The 22,568-nt window shown below is 41.3% G+C and overlaps 1 protein-coding gene across 1 annotated transcript in view; it reads right to left on the reverse strand.

Annotated features, from left to right (window-relative positions):
* Window positions 1-6,916, reverse strand: part of LOC308668492 (uncharacterized protein) — a gene marked incomplete at its 3' end in the record, with an annotated part of 620,085 nt that extends 613,169 nt beyond the window's left edge. Inside the window, exon 1 of the mRNA XM_081328457.1 lies at window positions 6,889-6,916. The remainder of the gene's footprint in view (window positions 1-6,888) is intronic.
* Window positions 6,917-22,568: the final 15,652 nt, after the last annotated feature.

The following is a 22,568-nucleotide window of genomic DNA, read 5'->3' on the forward strand; positions in this document are numbered from 1 at the left end:
GTGTATATGGAAGGACTGAAATTTACACTATGTTATTTTTTTATAAAATAGCATTAATTAATTAATTAATTAATAATTTGATTTCTATACCGCCCTTCTCCCGAAGGACTCAGGGCGGTGAACAGGGCAATACACAATAAAAATCGAATACAAAAATTAAAAAGTCATTAAACATCATGCCCATAAAATCAATACATATTAAAGTTAAAACTAGTTTTAAAAACCCAACCCCATCCCGTCAGACCAGGCCAGCTTGTTCGAAAAGAATGTTTTGAGATCGCGCCGGAAGGAGCGAAGGTCGGGGGCCATCCGGAGCTCAACCGGTAAGCGGTTCCAAAGGTCTGGCGCGCCCACAGAGAACGCTCTCCCCCTGGGGGGTCACCAATCGGCATTCTTTGATCGGCGGCACCCTGAGGAGGCCCTCTCTGTGGGAGCGCACTGGACGGAGGGAAGTTGACGTCAGCTGCAGGTGTTGCCGTAGGTAATCTGGACCCATGCCATGAAGGGCTTTGTAAGTCATAACTAACACCTTGAACCTCACCCAGAGAGCAACCGGTAGCCAATGCAGCTCGCGGAGCAAAGGTGTAACTTGAGAGTATCGGGAAACTCCCAAGACAACTTGCGCGGCTGCATTCTGCACCAGTTGGAGTCTCCGGGTGGACCTCAAGGGCAGCCCCATGTAGAGAGCATTACAGTAGTCTAGACGAGAGGTCACAAGCGCATGAGTGACTGTGCGCAAGGCATCCCGGTCTAGATAGGGCCGCAACTGGTGCACCAGGCGAACCTGGGCAAAGGCCCCCCTAGTCACAGCTCCAATATGCTCTTCCAAAGAGAGCTGTGAGTCTAGAAGGACCCCCAAGTTGCGGGCCCTATCTACGGGGGGTAATAGCTCACCCCCCATGGCCAATGATGGAATGATCGGAATTTCCCGGGATGCCGGCACGAACAGCCACTCAGTCTTGTCAGGGTTGAGTCGAGGCCTGTTCCTCCCCATCCAGACCCGGACCGCCTCCAGGCAACGGGACATCATGTCGAGGGCATCACTGGGGTGGTTTGGGGTCGAAATAAAAAGCTGGGTATCATCAGCATATTGGTGATACCCAACTCCAAAACCACGAATGATCTCACCCAGCGGCTTCATATAGATGTTGAACAGGAGAGGCGAGAGAACCGATCCCTGAGGAACTCCACAAATGAGAGGTCTCAGGGTCGATCTCTGCCCCCCTGCCAACACCGACTGCGAACGTCCCAGAAGGTAAGAGGAGAACCACTGGAGAACTGTGCCTCCCACTCCTAACCCCCTGAGACGTCGCAGCAGGATACCATGGTCGATGGTATCGAAAGCCGCTGAGAGGTCTAAAAGGACTAGGACAGAGGAACAACCCCTGTCCCGAGCCCGCCAGAGATCATTCACCAGCGCGACCAATGCCGTCTCTGTGCTGTACCCGGGCCTGAAACCCGATTGGTACGGGTCTAGGTAGTCATATAATTAATATATGTCACCAGGAAAATTACTAATGGAAGAGAACACTTGTAGTTCAGGTTTGAACTGGGAGGTAGTTGGTCCTCTCTGAGCTTGGTTACTATCTTGAAGATATTTCATTACCTCACTAGATAACATCATGAGTGCTGATCAAACTCAGAGAACACTGAAGACCCCACTAGAAAAATTGTCTAGAACATATAAAGGTATTTCAAGTTTATGATTGAAATATGAACAACAAGAAGGGATATTTTAGTATGCTTGATGGATGTGTAAAAAGCTAGAAAAATTTAGACTCACAGGCATAATTCACAAGATTTTAAAAATTAATATATAATAAATTTATAAAAGAAAGAGGTATTTCTTTTCAGATTAATTGATAAACAACTGAAAATGATAATAACCACAGTGAGATTATTATATGGATGAAATTAGAAAGATCTGACATTACCCACAATGGAGGAATGGATGTTGGAGATGACAGAACTCTTTGCAAACAGCTTGCAAATTCAGTTAAAGGAATAATGAACTGGGGTTTGCATGAATGCTTCTATCTGCATCTTTTAGCAATTTGGCCAGCACAGGGACAAAGCTGAATATATTTAAAAACATTGTTTTTGTTTAATATTGGGTTGGCAATCCCAAAGCCTTTTCTAGATAGCCAAAGTTTCAGCCCCCAGAAGCATAAACATTTCCCGTAACTAAGTAAATCTGTATTGTTTCATTATATATAACTGAACTTCATTCTTAATCCACAAGAATAATGGATTCTGGGGTTTGAAAAGGACACATTTTCCGTTTTCTCTCTTCAGTAGTTTGCAGAATATATGGTCACAGCCTTTTCTTGTTCATACACATTAAAAAGTTAATTATTTTTCAACATAATAATATTCCCTCACTCTGTAAGTAATCCCACATATAATTCCTGTGCTATGACTAGATAGGGAGTCAGTTGCGCCCCCACCTCTCTCACACACACTTTCTCTCTCGCCCTATAAAAAGCATTTAGAGATGTATTAGATTAATTTACCAACAATATTTATTCCTATTCAAGGGACATACACACCAAATGTGTTACTTTTAAAAAAGTAAAACATGGTCATGAACTATACAGAAACCCTGATAGTTACATCGAGTTTTTGTCTCTTGATCTTCTCCACTACTGTTGCTGCTTACTTTTAATCCCTCTCTTCAAGCTGCCTCCCTTTCTTCTATGTGCCTAGAGAAAGCCTTGCGTTGTCATTTATTTATATTTCCACGTGGTGGCTCCTCCTCTTTATGTTCCTCACTTATGAAATACATTGCCTGAAACAGTTCTGAGCTGAAAGTAGGAATGATGAATATGGGAATAAAATACTAATATTCCCCAGGGAAGACAATATTATTGCAATATTTAGCTGCTTGGTATAATGATCTCTTCAGGAAAAGAATAAATCAGATTTCCCTTGGAACCTTTTCTAGATAAAATAATCATGTAGTAAGGGACTATAGTTGTTGTTTAAACCAACATCTGGATTAATCACTTGATCAAGATCCATAGAGCATCTCTGACAGATGACCATCCATTTTGGTTGGAAGACCTTGACGTGGGAAAACTCATTACTCTGTACAGCTAGCTTGAGAGTCAGGAAGTGTATGCAGTCCATTGCTTAGATACCATTAGGTTGGTTTTATTTTGTTTCTAAAGGAGTGAAAAATGGTGCACAATATAGTGTGATGTAAAATAGTTGCATGGAAAGGTGAAGGGATTACAAGAGTTGAAATCCATTTAATGTACATCAAGCTGGAGAAGGTTGAAAGCTGAAGTACAATTATTCCACAGCCACCCTGATGCATACAGAAGGTGTGACATTTGTAACAAACGTACATGCCTCAATAAACTTCTGGTCTTCATTTTCACCTTTGTTGACTCACTTTATTTTTCTGCCATCACATTCCCTAGAGATTCCTGGTAGTTTACAGCATAAAAACCCATTGTAAACAGCAGATAACTTTAAATATACTCTTGAAGGCATCTGGGCTCATCTGCAGAATTCTGTTTTAAAGTCTACCTAAATATTAGGTGGGAGAATGTCATACAGAGGTCTTAGGGGAAGCTGTTCAGAATGTGGAGGCCATCACTGATATTCTCTGTGTGTGTGGGGGGGGGAAGACTCATTGACATTTGGCTCAAATTGTTTGCATAGGGTATATCTCTCAGCATCACCATGTGGGCGTATTCTATTTGAGGCATAGAATGCAGAACACGCTTAGACATTAAACCATATAAGGCATTATAAATCAATACCAGTACTTTGAATTGTCCCAGAAACCTGTTGTTAAACAAAACAAAGCTCATGCCATTTATGAAAAGCAACTTTCACTTACCAGAAAACAGCCTGCTGCATTTTGCACCAACTGTAATTACTGAGGGATCTTGAAAATAATCCTCATGTAAAATACCTTGCAATAATGTACAGTATCCAGGAGGTGACAAGGGCATAAGTCATTGTCAGCAGACACTCTTTGTCCAGGAAAGATTGCATTTGGTGCACCAGCTACATTTGAGCAATACAGGTAGTCTCCATCTTATGATTACAATTGAGCCCAAATTTATGTTGCTAAGTGAAAGAGAAGTTAAGTGAGTTTTGTCTGATTTTATGACCTTTCCTGCCACAGATGTTACGTTAATCACTGCAGTTGTTAAATGCGTAACACAGTTGTTATGTGAATCTGGCTTCCCCATTGACTTTGCTTGTCAGAAGGTTGCAAGGTGATCATTTGACCCAGGGACATTGCAACTGTCATAGGTATGAGCCAGTTGCCAAGTGTCCAGATTTTGGGGATGCTACAACGGTCATAAGTGTGAAAAATAATGATGTCACTTTTTTCAGTGCTGTTACAACTAAACAAATGGTCTTACGTATCATCTCTAGCTATGGTCTCTACCTGCATTCTAACAGAACGACAAGTAATGAAGGATCCTCAAGTTGCAGACTTAGCTTATCCACAGGGAATTCCACTCCATTGAGATTTACCACTGGAGAATCGGATGGCTCCCATTAAAATAATAATTTAGTCTACTGAGATTAAACTTGATTCTTTCTTTCCCTAGAAAGAAACCCAACAGTTTTCTACTCCTGGGTCAGGACTTCCATTTCATTTCACAGATGTCTGAAACAGTTTTGGATTAATCATTAAATTGTTGATTAAACATTCCCTTGTTTGAGCTGGTATTCCAGTTTGGCTCTAAAGATGCAGAAAGACTGAGTGGTTGTGCGTACTGGCATCTCGGGAAATGCAGTTCATTCCATCTTTAACTATGGGGGGTGAGGTGTTACCCCCCATAGATAGGGCTCGCACCTTGGGTGTCCTCCTTGACTCACAGCTCAGTTTGGAAGACCATGTAGGAGCTGTGGCCAGGGGGGCTTTTGCCCAGGTTCGCCTGGTGTGCCAGTTGCGGCCCTATCTGGCCCGGGATGCCCTGCGTACAGTCACTCATGAGCTCGTGACCTCTCAGATAGACTACTGCAATGCTCTCTACATGGGACTGCCCTTGAGGACCACTCGGAGGCTTCAACTGGTGCAGAATGCGGCCGCGCGAGTTGTGATGGGGGTTTCCCGATACTCCCATGTAACACCTCTCCTCCGTGAGCTGCATTGGCTTCCAGTTGCCCTCCGGGTGAGATTCAAGGTGCTGGTGATGACCTATAAAGCCCTAAATGGCATGGGTCTGGATTACCTACGGGAGCACCTGCTGCTGGTGTCAACTTCCCTTCGTCCTGTGCGCTCCCACAGAGAGGGCCTCCTCAGGGTGCCATCGGTCAGGGCTTGCCGGCTGGTGGCCCCCAGGGGGAGAGCATTCTCTGTGGGCGCGCCAGCCCTCTGGAATCAACTACCTGTTGAGCTCCGGACGGCTCCCGACCTTCGCTCTTTCCGCCATGACCTGAAGACTTGGTTGTTTGAACAGGCCGGCCTGTACTAAGGGTTTGAGTTTATTTTAACTATTTATTGTTAGGGCTAATTAATTTAATTTTCTTTTTAACTCTTGTATGTTGCATTTTATTGCCCTGTACACCGCCCTGAGTCCTTTGGGAGAAGGGCGGTATAGAAATTTAAACAAACAAACAAACAAACAAACACTCTTAAGCTTATCATAATAAGGTAGAGGAATCATAACATCCAAATTCGGCTATGGTATTTCCTTTTGTTTTGCAAGGTCTATTTTAGTCATCCTAGATATTATTTATCATGACATTTCAAGGAAAGAGGAAAAAAGTAATATAGCAAGACAAAAAGACATAAACCAAACATGAAATGGTGAGTTTTCTTCTTTTGATTATTTTGTTTTACTGTACTTTTCTTATTCAAACAGTATATTCAGCTGTCCAGAGCTGGTTGAACAAGAGTGTCTTTTGTTTACACCAAATAAAATACTGTTGAGCATGACATTTTGTTCTGCCTGATTGAAGTGAATTTGTAGGAAAGCAATTTCAAGGGCTTGTCGAAAGAAACCATATTTCACCAGAATAGGTTTGTAAAACTTTGTCTATTTGTGTTTTAAAAAGCTTGTTTTAAAACACCAGGAGAGAAATAATAATTATATCCACTCCTTCCCATTCAGTTCAACTTCATTAATCTATCACCAGAGGCCAATCTGATGGGAGGAAAGGAGGTCTAGTGATGTTACCTTTCTATACTGTCATATTTTTATGTGGTTGGTTGCACTTTTTAATATGACATCCCTTAATTTATTTTAGTTATTTTGGCTGTGCTTCAAAAGCAATGTGTGATTCATTCCTCTGCTATTTTTGTGAGGCATATCTCAACATGGACATCTAAATCCTAGTCATTTGATACCCAAGGTGCTAGAATGGGTCCCTCAACCTACTTTTATTACTTGAAAGAATCTGATAAAGTTTTTCAAACTTTTAGTGAAAAGCCTTCTACATCTGTAAGCTTTTTAAAAGCAAGTATCTCAAAGTAAAAGATCTAAAGCAAGGCTGATAATTTGAAGCTGGCCAATGTCACAGCTAGGTGCAAAGCAATCTGCCAGTGAATACTAGTAACAAGGCAGCAACGGGAATTGACAATTGCCTTCACATTTTCACTGTAGGCATCTCAAATTCATTTGCTCAGCCACTGTAGGATACACAAGGCTAAGCAAGTTAGGCCTTAAATCAGATCCAGGAGAATTCATGATATCTTCATAACTTTCTTTAAAAAAACCTTTATTTTTGTGTAAATCCAGAAAAGCAAACCCATGAACTCTGTAGGGCTTCATAGAACCGGTCAATTTCATCCTCTTCAGCACTGGTGGTTGGGGCATAGACTTGGACTACTGTGATATTGAATGGTTTCCCTTGGATTCGAACTGAGATCATTCTGTCATTTTGAGGATTGTATCCCAGTATTGATTTTCCTACTCTTTTATTGACTATGAAGGCTACTCCATTTCTTCTGAGGGATTCTTGCCCGCAGTAGTATACCTGATGGTCATCTGAATTAAATTCACCCATTCCTGTCCATTTTAGTTCGCTGATACCTAAGATGTCGCTGTTCAGTCTTGTCATCTCTTGTTTGACCACGTCCAGCTTTCCTTGATTCATGGATCTTACATTCCAGGTTCCTATGGAGAAAAAATCTTTACAGCATCGGACTTTCCTTTCACCACCAGACACATCCACAGCTGAGCGTCCTTTCGGCTTTGGCCCAGTCGCTTCATTCTTTCTGGCGCTACTAGTACACATGTGGGAGTATATGTGGATGAAAGTTTTAAAATTTACATTAAATTATATCTTAAAAGAAAATTTTTATCAGATGACGTATTGTTGGTATTTAACACCTGATAGTTTGTCAAGAATGTATAAAGGCATTTCAAATGAATGTTGGAAATGTAAAAGTAAAGAAGTGATCTTTTATCACTTATGGTGGACATGCGACAAAGCAAAGAACTAGTGGAGTAGATTTATATTTTAATACAGAAGATTTTCAAAGTCAGTCTAAAGATAAAACCAGAAACTTTTCTTTTAGGTTTAATAGAAAAAGACTTGGAAAAAAAATTGGAACTTTGATCTTATATATGTTGACAGCAGCAAGATTATTTTATGCCCCAAAACGGAAGGACACTTTGATTCCCATAATGGATAAATGGCTGCAGAAGTTGATGAAATTAGCAGAGATGGCTAAACTGACTGCTTTGATTAAAGACAAAAATATAATTACTTTTGTTTCTACTTGTAAGCAGCTTCTGGACTTTGTGCTTGAGGTGCAAAAAAAAAAGAAACTTTGATTTGGGGCTTTACCAGTTAGATAAGTTTGTTGTTATAGAATGACTGGTTTACTCTATTATTATGTAAAAGTAAAAAGTTGAGGTTTGATGTTATTATGTTATTCTACTGCACCAAAGGGAGTCGGAAGTCAACGCCTTTTCTTTCTTTTCCCCTTTTCCCCACATTTTTTTTCTTTCCTTTTTCCCTTCCCTATCTTTCCTACTATTTTCTTTTGTATTTTTGTATCTTATAGTATTAATACATAAATAAACTAAATGTATTAAAAAAAACTTTGCAAAAAAAAAAAAGTCAGAAAACCGGTTGTAACTCATTTAATAACTGCCTTGCTTAGCAGTGAAAATTCTGGTTCCAATTGTGATTGCAAGTCAAGGACTATTGAACAAGGTTTATTTCTGGAATGGTCTGAAATCTAGCTCTCTTTCACTGAAGGAATAAAAAAGGTGGTTCCTCCCATCATTCTTTCCTTTGAAGATTTTTTACTACTCCAGAAATCGCTTCATTGATTATTAAGCCCCAAATAACAGTAATATCTGGTTTAGTTTTCACCCACAAGGAAACAAATACAGATACATATCTTATGGCTCACAGACAGAGATAAAGAAATAATATTTCAGGAAGGACAGCAAAAAACATACTCCATGAACCTATCCTGTTCTAGCTAGCTGTAGTCTCCCTGCAAAGCTCATAATGAGAGAAAGATGCCTTATAAATTGCAACTAGTTATAATTGCTTTTTCTAAATAATGGCTGGGAGCAAATCACCGGTCTAGATTTCAATTAAAATTTAGCAAGCACAACTATAATAGCCTAGATTTTCTGTAACAGTGTTTTTTTACCCTCCTTATAATTGCAGGTCTAATTCAAGACAATTACAGTTGGACTTGTTCTGAAGTAATACCAAGATGCTGAAAGATAAACACACTGTAACAAACATCTGCCACGGTGACACAACCATTAAATACAAGTTATTTGTTTCTTGTTCTAAGCAGAGCTGTATTTGAAAACAGACTGGCAATTTCAACCAGCTCAGTGTGCAGTAGATAGTTTATTGACTGAAGCCAATTAATAAGAGCATGTGATCCCCTTGGTTCAGTGATTCCACTGAATAAATACTCTGTTTCTGGGCACAATTCAAAGACTTTCTTACCAAAGTGTACTGGTGGGGAAATTATATTGGAAAGTTGCATTCTATGATATGATCTTTCTTGATATTAAAATCTTCAGATAAGTCTCCTTAAAAGTCCTACCATAACCTGAAGTACAGTTAGTGGAAACAAGAGCTGGCTTGATACTTGCTCCCAAAGTTTGGGACAAAGGTTGTCTGTATTTACATACAAAACAATTAGTCCATTCCATCAAGGGGTTACCAGATTGGGAATTAGCTTGGACTATAGCTTGTAACTGTCTAAAGTGCATGTGGACAAGCTCTTATTGATGGTCTAGCTTTCCATTTGTGTCCTCCTTAAACTACTAGACCTTGATTCAAAGCTGGTCTTGAGGCTCCTGAGGCTTTAAGACTTAAGTGATAGATCCAATGTTTATGGCTTCCATTGTGACTATGGACTTGTTACAAGTAATAAAGTAAATACAAGTCACATTGGAAAACTTTTAATGGAGCCTGTCTTTATTTTGAAGCAGATCAGACACAAAAGTGGCTAATTTACATCCCTTTCTGTGATCCTCATGAAGGTGGGGGGTCATGCTCTGTCCCATATGCTACATGGATCTGGATGTGTTTCACAGAGAATTCAGTTGCATCTTATTCTTGGTTGCTCTGTGGAATATAGGGATAGCCAGAACATTGAACAATATCACTGCAATGATTATTTGGCTCAATTTACAATCCCAAAGACTTCCTGGTAGGAGTCCAATTTAGCAAATGACAGAAAATAATCTTATTTTAATTTTACCTTGTTATCTGCTCAGATCCTTATAACACAAGTTATAAATGGGGTGAAATAATAAACAGTAAATAGATAGCTAAGCAAAAGAATTAATAGCAAGCACAGGGTGAAGGTCATTTTATAACATGTGCCCAATGAAATAGCTGTCTATCTCCTAAGGCAGTGGTGGCAAACCTTTTAGAGACCGAGTGGCCAAACTGCAACCCAAAACTCACTTATGCATCGCCGGGTGCCACCAGTCAACTTTCTGGGCAACCAGTCAACTCTTTGCACCATTACTTTAATTTTATTACATTTTACAAACTCAATGAAAGAACACAAAAAACACAACCAACTTGATAGTGATCACATAACACACTGACAAATGTCCTCATCTCAGCTTCCATACATGACAATAATTGAATCCTACTGTGATCTGATTGGCTTATTGCCAAAACAAGATGAGGAGCCTCCTGCCCACTGTCCCACCTGCCAGAGACCCCCTGGATCTCCCCCAACCCGCTCAGCCCCGACAGACATCCCTCCTCAGGAGCAACATCGAGGTGGCCACATCCACCCATGCTGCCATGACTACTATAGCCACACCCACTCAGTGGGCCATGCAGCCCCCTAAGCACCTGTACAGTGGCGGTGGTAGTGATGCTGTTGACCGGCACTACCTCTAGCCATTTGGAATAGCTATCCACCGCAATGAGGAAAGTTTGTCCCTGGAAGGGTCCTGCGAAGTCTAAGTGAACCCGGGACCATGGGTTCTTGGTCGTTTCCCATCTATGTATTGGGCTTTGAGGGGGGGCGGTCGTGTTAACTGGCAGGGATAGCATCCTGCAACGTGGTCCTCAATGTTTTTATCAATGTTAGGCCACCATACGTAGCTTCTGGCTAGGGCTTTCATCTTGACAATCCCCAGGTGTCCCTCGTGCAGTGTGCGTAAAGTTTGTTCCCTGTGTTTCCCTGGGACTACTACCCTGTTTCCCCAAAGAATGCATCCCAAATGGGACGATAGTTCTTGTTTTCTTGTGAAATATGCCTGGAACTCTTGTCCAGGGCATGTGGCTGGCCATCCTGCAGTTACCCACTGCAGCACTCTGCTACAGTTTCTATTTTTGGATGTGGCAGAGGAGATATCCTTTGCCGACAAGGGGCATTCTGGCAGTTCCGAAATTGTTAGGATATTCCCCGCAGGAGCTGGGTCTGGGTCTGTGTTAGGTAAGGGCAGCCTGCTCAGCCCGTCAGCATGCCCCAATTCCTTCCCTGGTTTGTGGACAAGTTCATACGAATAGGCCGACAGAAAGGTTGACCATCGTAGTATTCTAGGTGACAGGATTTGAGGAGTTAATTTGTTCCATGTGAAAATGCCTAATAGGGGTTTGTGGTCGGTGAAAATGGTGAATTTTCTGCCGTACAAGTAATCATGGAACTTTTTTACTCCGGCGACGATTGCTAAAGCTTCCCTGTCTATTTGGGCATAATTTCTTTCGGCCTTAGTGAGAGTCCTGGAATAGAATGCTATTGGCTTTTGTATTCCATTATCCTGTAAGTGACTGAGGACTGCCCCTATTCCGTATGGGGATGCGTCGCAAGCGATGCATAGGGGTAGATCCTCTCTGAATAGGGTAACCGTGGAACTGTTACACAGGATGTTCTTTAAGGCTTGAAAACTGGCATCATGCTGTGACGTCCAGAGCCATGGGCTCCCCTTATACAGTAGCCTATGTAGGGGTTCGGCTAAATTGGCTTTGTGGGGGAGAAATGCGTGGTAGAATTTTAAGAGTCCAAGGAAGGCTTGCAACTCTTGTTTGTTTTTGGGTGTGGGGGCTTCTTTGATGGCTTTGATCTTGGCGTAGGTTGGGTGAATTCCCTGGGCATCTATCTTATAGCCGAGGAACTCGGTTGAGGGAACGCCTATTGAGCATTTGTCTTTTTGTAGTTTGAGACCTGCTTTCCTGAATCTGCTCAGCACAGCTGACAGTCGGTCTGCCAAATTTTGTTTAGTTTGTCCGGTGATGAGGACATCGTCGAAATAGGGGCATACCCTGGGGATTCCTTTTAATGTTTTTTCCATTATTTCTTGGAAAATCCCTGGGGCTGCGGATATGCCAAATTGAAGGCATTTGACTTTAAAAGCCCCGCGGTGAGTGACTATCGTCTGTGCATCTGCGGTTTCTTGGGTTACAGGGAGCTGCAAATACGCCTGTGCCAAGTCAAGCTTGGCAAAGATGGCGCCGGAACGGACGGAGGAGAGGACATCTTTTACTGCGGGGACCGGGTAAGCATGTGTGTTTAATGCCCAGTTTAGGGTGGCCTTGTAGTCGGCACAGAGCCGAATTTGGCCATTAGGTTTGATGGGGGTAACTATCGGGGTTTCCCAGAGTCCTCCATCAGTGGGTTCTAGGACTCCTATTTTGACTAGGCAATCCAGTTCGTCCTCAATTTTCTTTTTGAGGGCGAACGGGACTTTCCTTGCCCTAATTCTTATGGGTGGGACCTCGGGGTTTAATTTTAGGGAAATTGGGGCCCCTGTGTATTTTCCGAGGGAACCGTTGAAGACATCTGCAAATTGTTTGCAGACGTCGTCGAGGTTTGCGGCCTGTGTGGTATTGATTCCGGTTAATCTAATGCCTAAGGCTTTGAACCAATCCAACCCGATTAAGTTGGATCGATCCCCTTGGGTGACTAGAACGTTAAGGGGTCCTCGGAATTTTTAAAACTGTACGAATATTCGGGCTCTACCCTTCAGTGGAATGGGGGACTTTTGGTAGTCCGCTAGGTAAATTTGGGGGGGTTTCAATGGGATTTGCCTACGGTTTCGTTGGCAAATTTCCCTGAATGTTTTTCCTGAGATTAGGGTAACCAAGGAGCCAGAATCTACCTCCAGCTCGCAGGGGACTCCTTGTAGCCTGGCTTTGATTTTTACTTTAGGGTTTAGTTGATGGCCCTCTCCTAATCCCTTGTCCCTGTCTACCGCCTGTACTAGGTACCTGGGGGGCTTTGCTCTGGAGGCTGGTGGGGGTCTCATACCTGGGGACGTCGCTTTGGGTTCGTGGAGGTCCTCGCGATTCCGGCTTTGGCACACGGTTTTGATGTGTCCGGATTTGCCACAGTTGTGGCATTTGGCATTTCGGAACCGACAGGAGGTTCTGGGGTGGTTTCCCCCGCAGCTGGCGCAGGTGGCTCGCGGTTCCCTGGAGTTGTTTTTTGGTCTTGCCCCTTCTCCTCGCTCATTTCTGCGTGTTTGCAGTCTTTCGAATCGTCGGTGAATGGCGTCCACATCGGTCAGGTCTTCTAGTTCTCCGACGTCTCTGGGGGTTATTTTGTTCTGGTGCACTGATCCATGTTGTCCGTTCGTGGCTTGTGCGGGGTCTCCAGGGTGGCTGTCCTCGTATGCCTGTATTTCTCTTGTGACTTCAGCTAAATTCAGAGTGGGCTTTGCGATGATTTTCTTTTGGAGGTGTTCGTTCTTCAACCCGATGACCATTTGGTCCCTGATCCGGTCTTCCAGGTCCGGGAATTGGCACCATCGGGTGGCGTGCCAGACTCCTGCTATGAAGTTGGCCGCAGGTTCACCTGGCAGCTGGCATTGACGTGTGAACTGGACCCTCCAGTATATCTCCGAGCGCGTTGGCATGTAGTGTTTGCTGAGTTTCTCAGTTAGTTCTGCGTAGGCCACTTCTGCGACCGGCTCTGGACTGCACAGTCCGACAGCCACGTCATACACAGTGGGGCCGCTCAAGTATAGGAGGGCTGCTTCTTTGGCCCGGTCCTCTGTGATCTTGCTGACCAGCAGGAACCCTTCAACTTGGCCCAGGTGTGATTCCCAACGTTCAGGGTGTCAGGTGTCAAATTCTCGGATTTGTCCGAGATTAGCCATGCTGTCTCGGTCCTTAGCGCTGCTTGCCTGGATGTGGAAGTTATACTTCCCTGTCAGTGACTTCAGTCGTGACTCGCTCTGAGCCTCCAGAAGGTTTCCCTTCCTAGGCTAGCGACTTCAGCTCGGCAAAGCAGATCCCACCTTCGTCGCCAGTGAAGTGGCTGGGGTGTAAGGATCACGCGGAGACAGCAGGCTCAGGTTGCTTGTTTATTGAGGTACACCCAGCGAAAACTCTGCCGGCTTCAGCTCCTTTTATAGCCAGCTGGAAGTTGGCTCAGCCAATCAGACGTTCGGCTTTCTCCCGCCTGGAAACTGGACCAATTGGCTGCGTCTGGGAGTTTGACAGCTTGGAGTCCTCATGGTGGTTGCGCCTGCATGGTTTGTAGTTAGGCTAGCAGCTGAGAGCTGTCAGCTGCTGCGCATGCGCATTTGCCGGCGGCAGTTTGACAGCTGTCAAACTGCCGCGTGTGTTTCTGTCAGCCGTTACTTACCTCATGCAACCATTGTAACTTGAACTCATATTACAATAACATTAACATATACTGTAAAATCTAACATTAATATATAACAAAAGGTTTCCACAATTTTGGCCACTACTGTATGAGGGGGAAATTAAACAATGAAAGCACAGTGTCTTGGATTTTACAGGTTGTTGGAAAAGTACTCATTCACTTTACCAGATGCTGAAAATAACAGAAATCTGAAGCAGAATGCCTGTACTAGCAGATGCAACTGATATAAAATGGTCAATAAAGCATTCTTGGTTGTCTATTTTATCTTTCCTAATAAGTTGTAACCAGGTTCCTCACTTAACTTTGCAAAACCTGTGGGTCCCACGCCATTCCACATACCTGCAAGAAAGCAGCTGCAATCCGAGTACTCTAACTCAGGGCTTTTCCAGTCACCTAGCAAGGTGTCAAAAACGTGATGACCCACTCCCCCAAAAAGGAAAAAAAGTGATAAAGTACAGTAGTCCCTGACTTACAACAGTGACTTTTTGAAGTTACAAAGGCACTGAATAAAGTGGCTTATGACCATTTTTCACTTATGACCATTGTAGCATCCCCAGGGGTCATGTGCCTCTCTCCTTCTCATTCCCATCTCCTTCCTTCCTTCTCATTGTCTCTTCCTTCCTTCCTTCCTCCCTCCCATTGTCCCTTCCTTTCTTTCTCCCTCCCTCCCATTGTCCCTTCCTTCCTTCCTTCCTTCCTTCCTTCCTTCCTTCCTTCCTTCCTTCCTTCCTTCCTTCCTTCCCTCCCTCCCTCCCTCCCTCCCTCCCTCCCTCCCTCCCCTTCTGTGCCCAGGAAGTGTGAATGAAGGGAGCAGAAACAGCTTGTAGCAAAGGGGGGAGGGGCGGGAAGTGTGAATGAATACTTTCTGCTCTGTACATCCCCCCCCAGCTCCAAGATCTCTCTGTGGTTCCCTCCAGGCTCTTTCTCTTCCATGCATTTGCACATTCCCCCATTAGCTCCAAGCTCTTCCATTCCCTCCAGGCTCTTTCTCCAGACAATTCTCAAATCTGGGAGAAAAATCATTTATTCAACTTGCATAGGATGCATTCCTGCATGCTTACATAATTTGGGAGGTGTGTGGGTATCTATATATGGTTTGGACAAATCTCTTCAGTTTTCACAGGAACATTTTCAGAAGTGATTTGCTGTGGCTTTCTTTCTATTGGTTGGAGAGAGGGACTGGCCCAATGTAATGAAACTACCTTGCAGGCTTAAGACAGGACTAGAACTTCCAGTATCCTAGTTTTAGCCTGATACCTTGCTTACTACACCAAACTGACTGTCATGATGTATGCATCTATACTCAAATGCTTAAACTTACATAAAAATACTATGTGTGTGTGGTTGTGCATATGTATGTTATTTAAAAAAGTATAATTTCAACAAAATCTGGCAATATCACTCTGGAAAGCTGTGGACCGCAGCTGTAATAGTCCAGGGAGAAGTATCCATTATATTTACATAGAAATTGCCTCTTGGCTAGTTTTAATGTAGAGGTACCACATTGTCAGGTTACATGAATTTAAGAGCTAGCACAAAATTCTTCATGACTAGCACTAGTTTCTTGTGCAAACATTCAGGTATGCATTCATTTGCAGCATTTGCGTGCAGTTTCTTTTTTTTAAAACAAAAATATGTTTTGTGCCTTCATTTCCCCCCATCTATATTTAAAAGTCCAATTTCATGGATGCACTTAGGCAAAACAGTATTCTATTTATTTTTGCCTAAGCAAAGATAATTTGATACATTATGCTATTATCCATAGAAGGAAATAGTTCTATTAAACACAAATGTTATTTTGCAAACATATATCCTGACTCCCAGGGATTTTAGTAATAAAATATTTTGGAAAGCAGCAATAGATCATTCTCTTTTCCAGAATTCTTTGTAAAGGAAAGAAAGCTGGGTAGGGATGATAACTTTTCAGAGTTGGAGTTGATAGTGTGAAGCCATAACTCCCTACAGAATATATATTCATTTTATATGTTTCACTATGGGCCAATCAACGCAGCATGCAAGCACAGATATATCTCCAAAATATACTTTGCCAACAACAGAAAGCAACCCAACAGACGATTGCCTTTCTTTATGATTTTTTTAAAGAATTCTATACAAGGAAAAAGCAAGATGTTATTCTGTTTTTACTGATAGCTTAGCAAAAGCAGCAGTCACACCAACATAGAATTACAAAATTGGAAAGAGCAATTTAGCTACTGAGTTCAAGCCCAGCTCACTGCAGGAGTAAAAACTAAAGCATGCTTAGCAGATAGTTGTCTAGGAGGTTCTCCTGATCTGAAGGGAAGCCTACTATTTCTTGGGATAATTGTTCCTACTGTTAAATTGCTTTTGAAATGCGTGTACTTTTTCTAATGTTCTGTCAGAATTTGTTTTCCCATAACTGCCTCTATTGTTATATGATAGCCAGGAAAAAATGGAGAATAGGTCTTGAATTTCTATCTAATTTTCTTTCAGCTATTCAAATATTACTATTCTTCAATCTGCTCTTCTCGAGGTTAACATCTTTCCCTTCAATCTGCTATTCCTGGTTTTAGTTTTCAACCCCTTGGTCATCTTTATCTTCCCTCCCATCAATCTTAAGATGTAGTACTCAGCACTGGATTCTGATGTGGAGTTTGAGCAGTGGTGGGATTCAAATATTTGAACAACCACTTCTCTGTGTGGATACTGCTTCTAGAAGTCCATTCTGGGCCTGGGCAAAAAAAAAAAATTAGCTACCGGTTCTGCTGAAGTGGTGTGAACTGGCTGAGTCCCACCACTGAGTTTGACCAACTTAGAGTAAAATGGAACGGTTATTTCTGTAATTTAGAAAATATGCTTTCATTGTTTCTGCCTAAAATTGCAGTTACTGACATTTGTTTTTCAATGACATCATACTGCAGACTCAAATTCAATCCTCTATTAATATATATCCAGAATATATATTGATGATGTTTATACCACACTGAAATCACAAATCTAATGTGGGGAAAAAAGATTAGGCCCGGTTCCAAGCCGGGAGAAAGACGCTGAAAAATAAAATGGAGTCTGTAGGAAAGAAGATTTCTGTTTACTGACGAGCAGAACTGACAACCACATGTGGCTAACAATAACAATAATAGAGTTGGAAGGGACCTTTGAGGTCTTCTAGTCCAACCCCCTGCTCAGGTGGGAAACCCTATACCATTTCAGACAAACTCCATATCTCTGGTTCTGGGACAGCTGAGAAAATGGAGTTGAGAGTAGGTTCACATAATTCCCTTTCTTATCACTTTCAGAACTTGCTTTTAACTGCCTTTTAATTATTAGGAACCTTTGGATTAACAAGTATGAAAACACCAGGTGAGTTTCCTTCAATCCTTAGTGAAAGAAGTTTCAAATACAAATTTAAGGACTTACCAATAAAGGAGAATATTTGTAGCTCAGAGTTGAAATGAGGGATCTTTAGTGCTCTCCGAGCTTGATTAACATTATCCTAGCATGGTGATGTTACCTAGTTTGGGTAATGAAACAGCTGCGGGAAAACAACCAAGCTTAAAGAGCACCAAGGCACTGGGTATTTTTTATTCTCTGAGGCATCTCAAGTATAGTTTTGCTAGTATCTTGTGCGACCTGTGACCACCAGCTTTCAGCATTTTGACTGTAACACAATCATTTCCTGAAGCTTTGCCATTTTTCATTGATTTTATGGCAATTGATACTTCCTCCACTAAGATATATGGCATTTCCTCTTTCATGGGTATTGTTACTTTTGAGTGATCTTGATCTTTGTATAGCTTTGAATAGAATTCTCCAATTATTTCTAACGTTTCCTGTCTTGTTCTACACACAGAGCCATTTTTATGTTTTAATGCAAAAACTTTTTTTCTTGTATTGATAAGCTTGCATTTTGCTCTAATGTTTAAATCAGTTGCCTTTTTCACAAGCTTCACATTAAACTGATGTGTTCATATACTGCATCTCAATTTTTAATTCTGCCGTAATGTTTCTTTCTTTGTGGGATAGCATGTGCTATTTACATCTTGGTCTATAATATATTTTCCCTTTTCATGCAGAAGGATGCTTAGTTTCTTCTGTAGAAACTGTAGAACGGACTCCAGCATTAAAGGGTAAAATTCAATACTACACTGTTTCTCCTTTATTTCTCTGTCTGACACTTTTCAAAAATAGAACATGACTGAGAATAAAGCACTGGGGATATAAAAAATGCTCAGTGCTTCCTTTTTTTAAAAAAAAAATTCCATTTATATCCCGCCCTTCTCCGAAGACTCAGGGCGGCTTACAAGCTTAGCAGTAGCCTTCATTCTATGTATATACCTGCTTATTAGGGCTTTCATACACCCCCCAAGTGGCATTATTAGAAAGTCAGCTTAATTGCCCCCAACAATCTGGGTCCTCATTTTACCTACCTCGGAAGGATGGAAGGTTGAGTCAACCTTGAGCCTGGTGGGACTCGAACCTGCACTAATTGCAGGCAGCTTGTGTTACTTAAGGAGGCATTAGCCCACTGCTCCACCAAGGCTCTTTTCCTCAATAGCCCCCCAAATATAAGGGGAAATAGTTGGTAAATATATTCTTTCGCATGCCATGATTATTGAGAAGTTAGAACACTGTAGCATCATTCTTTTTTGTTTCTTTCTAAAATCAATGTAGGATTGCACTGCGCTTCTTTGTTTTTCTCTACATTTCACATTCAGTCATTCCAGTCCCAAACTATCTAGTTCCTGTAACATGCTTGCAGAAACCTTCATCATTTTGAAGCAGTGGGTTGTTGGCCCAGTTTTGCCAAATTAATGATGCACCGAGATGTTGTTCAAACTCAGGCAGGTTTGAGTTAACTTGGCCATATGCACTGTTACTCATGCAACTGATGGTTGGTCACTATAACCACAAACACAATCCTCCTAGGAAAAGGCACAATTATCTGCATAAACGGAAACCAGTGCTGATGAGATTGTGACTTTGCTGACAGGCACGATATACGGCAAAACTATGGAGCAATGACTTTCTGCCCAAATATAAATATAGGCAGTTGTGAACCACATTTTTCAATTCATTTCATGGAGAATGTCATTGTGCTGTTTCCAGCAAAGCAGCTGGCTTTGGCAAAAGCACTAAGCAATTCATGGCCGATTAAGATTAACACATTCATAGTGGCATAAGGTTTTTCTCCCTTTGACTACTCTAATGCCACTGACCAGGATCGCTGTCCAGGATTCAAGGGCCCCTCACCTGTTGTCTGTGAAACTCTCTCTATGTCTTTTTCCATTAGTGAAGAAGAACTGAAGCTGTAGTTCTATCTGTAGTGACCAGAATATAAACTCTCCAGTTTATTCCTGGACAGACGTGTATATAATTGCATTGTCAGAGACCATTCAAAGGAAGATAAGAATCAAAGAGGGAAAATGCTAACTGTGGCAAGAAGGTGAAAGAAAACAAATTCTCAAGAGTCTCTGAGTTTATTGGACCCAATACATTTTGGAAATGCAATTCCTTTCTTTGGGGAAAATCTAAGATCTTCTTTCTATTTCATGAGTTTGTAATGCCATAGTTTTCTTTTTCTATATAGCTTTTAGAGTGCCTGCGAAAGAGGAAATTGCATTTCTGAAAGTTATTATGTTCTACTAAATCCTTGCACTTTTGTGAATTTAGGTCTCCATCTCATTTTTATTCTAAAATAAATCCATAAGAAAGAGCTCTGCCCTTGATATTGTGCTTATAAAACTATAATGGTACTCACCAACAAATTCTATGACATTTCCTCAACACTTGTAAAGTGGAGCAGAATTTAAGAGGGGATCATAGTAACCTGAACTTGATTAAATCTTATTTTACAGAGTCCTGGAGGGAAATTACCAAGAGCGCTGACCTGAGGGTATGTCACTCTAATTCTGCCTAAAACCTAAACAGAGCTCAATTTTTCAACTTATTTAGAAACAAATCTAAACATTTAACTTGTAGCGGTCAGTCAGAATAACATTTAGGAACCTTCTCTCTAGCATCCTTCTTTTTAACTCCTTATCCCAGGCTAGCATAATATGTTTGCATTCTCTAAAGTTAAGAAATTTCCCCTCCTTCACACACATTTTTTTATGGTGTTTACAACCAATCTGCTGAAAAGATTGTTACAGCTATTCTCCAGGCATCCACTTTCTATTTTTTGCTCAATGTACTGTATCCTTTTCAGGGTTTTCACCTGGACCTCTGGATAGAAGATGGTAGAGAAATGACACAGATTATTTATTGTCCACTAGCAAGTTATATATTTTTTCCAGGAGCACATTAGTGACTGCAGCATTTGGGCCTATCTGGAATTACCTTATATAATAATTCCAATTTACTCAGATTGATGAAATATATGAAGAAACTATTATTTTGGACTGAAGGATGCCGAGCCATGAATTGTTGGCTCAGGTATCCCCCAGGATTAGTTCCTTCATTGCTATTGTAAAGGATGTGCTGGCCAAACTGCTTTTGAGATATATACTCTATTTTTCTGGATATGAAATAGCATTACTTATACATAGATGTGCTTCATGAACAAAAGCAAAGCTAAGTTTTGAGAGAACTGGATGCAATAAATCACATATGCAAAAACAGAAGCATCTGGCTACCTAGAGTTTCTATAGCAAATTCATTCATTTATAAACTAGATTCTAATTTTGTTGTTGCAGAAAATGTTCTCCCATATATATTGCGTGTGAAACATTATTTACTTATATATCCAATTTATGTGGCTGACTATCTATCAAAGAAACTCTGCCCACTGAGAGTTAAATCTTACCAAATAAAATTATGTTGGGAGTTAGTAAAACTGCAAAATCACTAATCACATGCACCCATGCCAGAGCTCCCATGCTAGCATCCTAAACCTAATACATGGGAGAAGCAAAAGGTCAAGTCTGTCAAGATCCTCCTGTATCTTAAGCCTATTTTCTGGAGTGTTGGCTATTCCTGCCAGCTTGGTGTTGTCTGCAAATTTGATGGCTTCCTCATCTATCCCTCATCCAAATCATTGATGAAGATGTTGAAGAGCACTGGGCTCAGAACAGAGCCCTGGGGCACCGTACTACACACTTCTCTCCATGTAGATGCAGTTCCATTGAGGACCACATGCTGAGTATGGCTGGTTTTCCTAGTTAGAGAAAAAAATTCTTTTGTTTTTATGGGAGAAGGACCTGTAATGACAAAGTAGTCCAAACAGATCAAGTCAGGTCTGGTTTATTTAATGGTTTGTTTTACTCTGGTTAAAAAAAATGCAGTATCGGTAACCATTCAATATGTCCATCTTGTGATATACTATCTTCAGAATACAGATGAGATGGAGCAAGCATCTTTTTTGGGTCAACTTACTACCAACTAAGTAAGCTATGCAGGAGCACCAATTAAGCCTTTTGCATGGCAAACAGAAAAAAGGTAATTTTTTTTCTGATTGTGGACACAGTCTCTGAGTGGAGAACTTCATGCTTCTTCAGGGTTATCAGGCAAATAATTGGATCTTCAGCAGCTATAACTGGTGCCCTGATACAATCTGAGCTGAGTACCTTATATATTTTTCATTGAGGAAATTGCTTGCATGCATACTGGGTTGGATGTCATTTTGGCAACATCATATCTATGATGTTCAGAACACAGCTAATAATATTTGGGTCTGATCTCTTAAGGAGGTAAATGAGATCTTTGGTCAGTTTTCACCACTTTTTAATGTTTTATCATTCCCCAGTTTGGTTTGTAAACTTCTTCAAGATCTGTTCCTCCAAACAATTTCTGGCAGTACATACACCATTGTAGCAGGACTTGTAAAATTTTGACCTATCTTTGGTATCTATCCATAAATCAATGAATGAATGAATGAATGAATCAATCAATCAAATAGATTTTAAATAAGAATAAAACAAATAATATGCCAGAATTTCACATGAGACATTAAAATACATTATACAATTGTCATCATAACATTTACTTTCACAATAAGGAGGTGTGGTCACTCAGTGGCTTAATGGAGATGAACTTTGCTCCAGTGGTTTGAGTCCTAGCACTACATAGAGGAGTGAGTTCCCATCACTTGCTTCAACTTCTGCCCAGCTAGCAGTTCAAATGTATGTTATATGCGAGTAGATAAATAGTGTGCAAGTATGAACCAAACAGAGGTAGCAGTCTCAGACAGAGAAACTACTACTCTGTATTAGCACTGTAGTTTCCTGACTAATATAACATTGGTATATGGCATACAAAATAAAAACTTCAAAAATAAAACTAGCCACACACATAGCCTAAAGAGGCAGAAATGTCAGCTTTCTTGTAGCATCTGAAGGGTCCCTTCAAACAGCACTTCACACTCTTTTGTTTTATTTTAATTTAATAGTTTTTGTGATGAACTAAAGAGTACATGGATAAACATGCATCTGTAGGTCAATTTGTTTATAATTACAAATCAAAGAGTCACAATTGGCTCCAGCTGTACTATGCACTGTGTGAAGCGATGCACTGATTGACATATTTCAGACATAGAATAACTACTCCACATATAAAA

Source organism: Vipera berus (assembly GCF_964194415.1).
Source record: "Vipera berus genome assembly, chromosome: 1".
Classification (NCBI taxonomy): Eukaryota; Metazoa; Chordata; class Lepidosauria; order Squamata; family Viperidae; genus Vipera; species Vipera berus.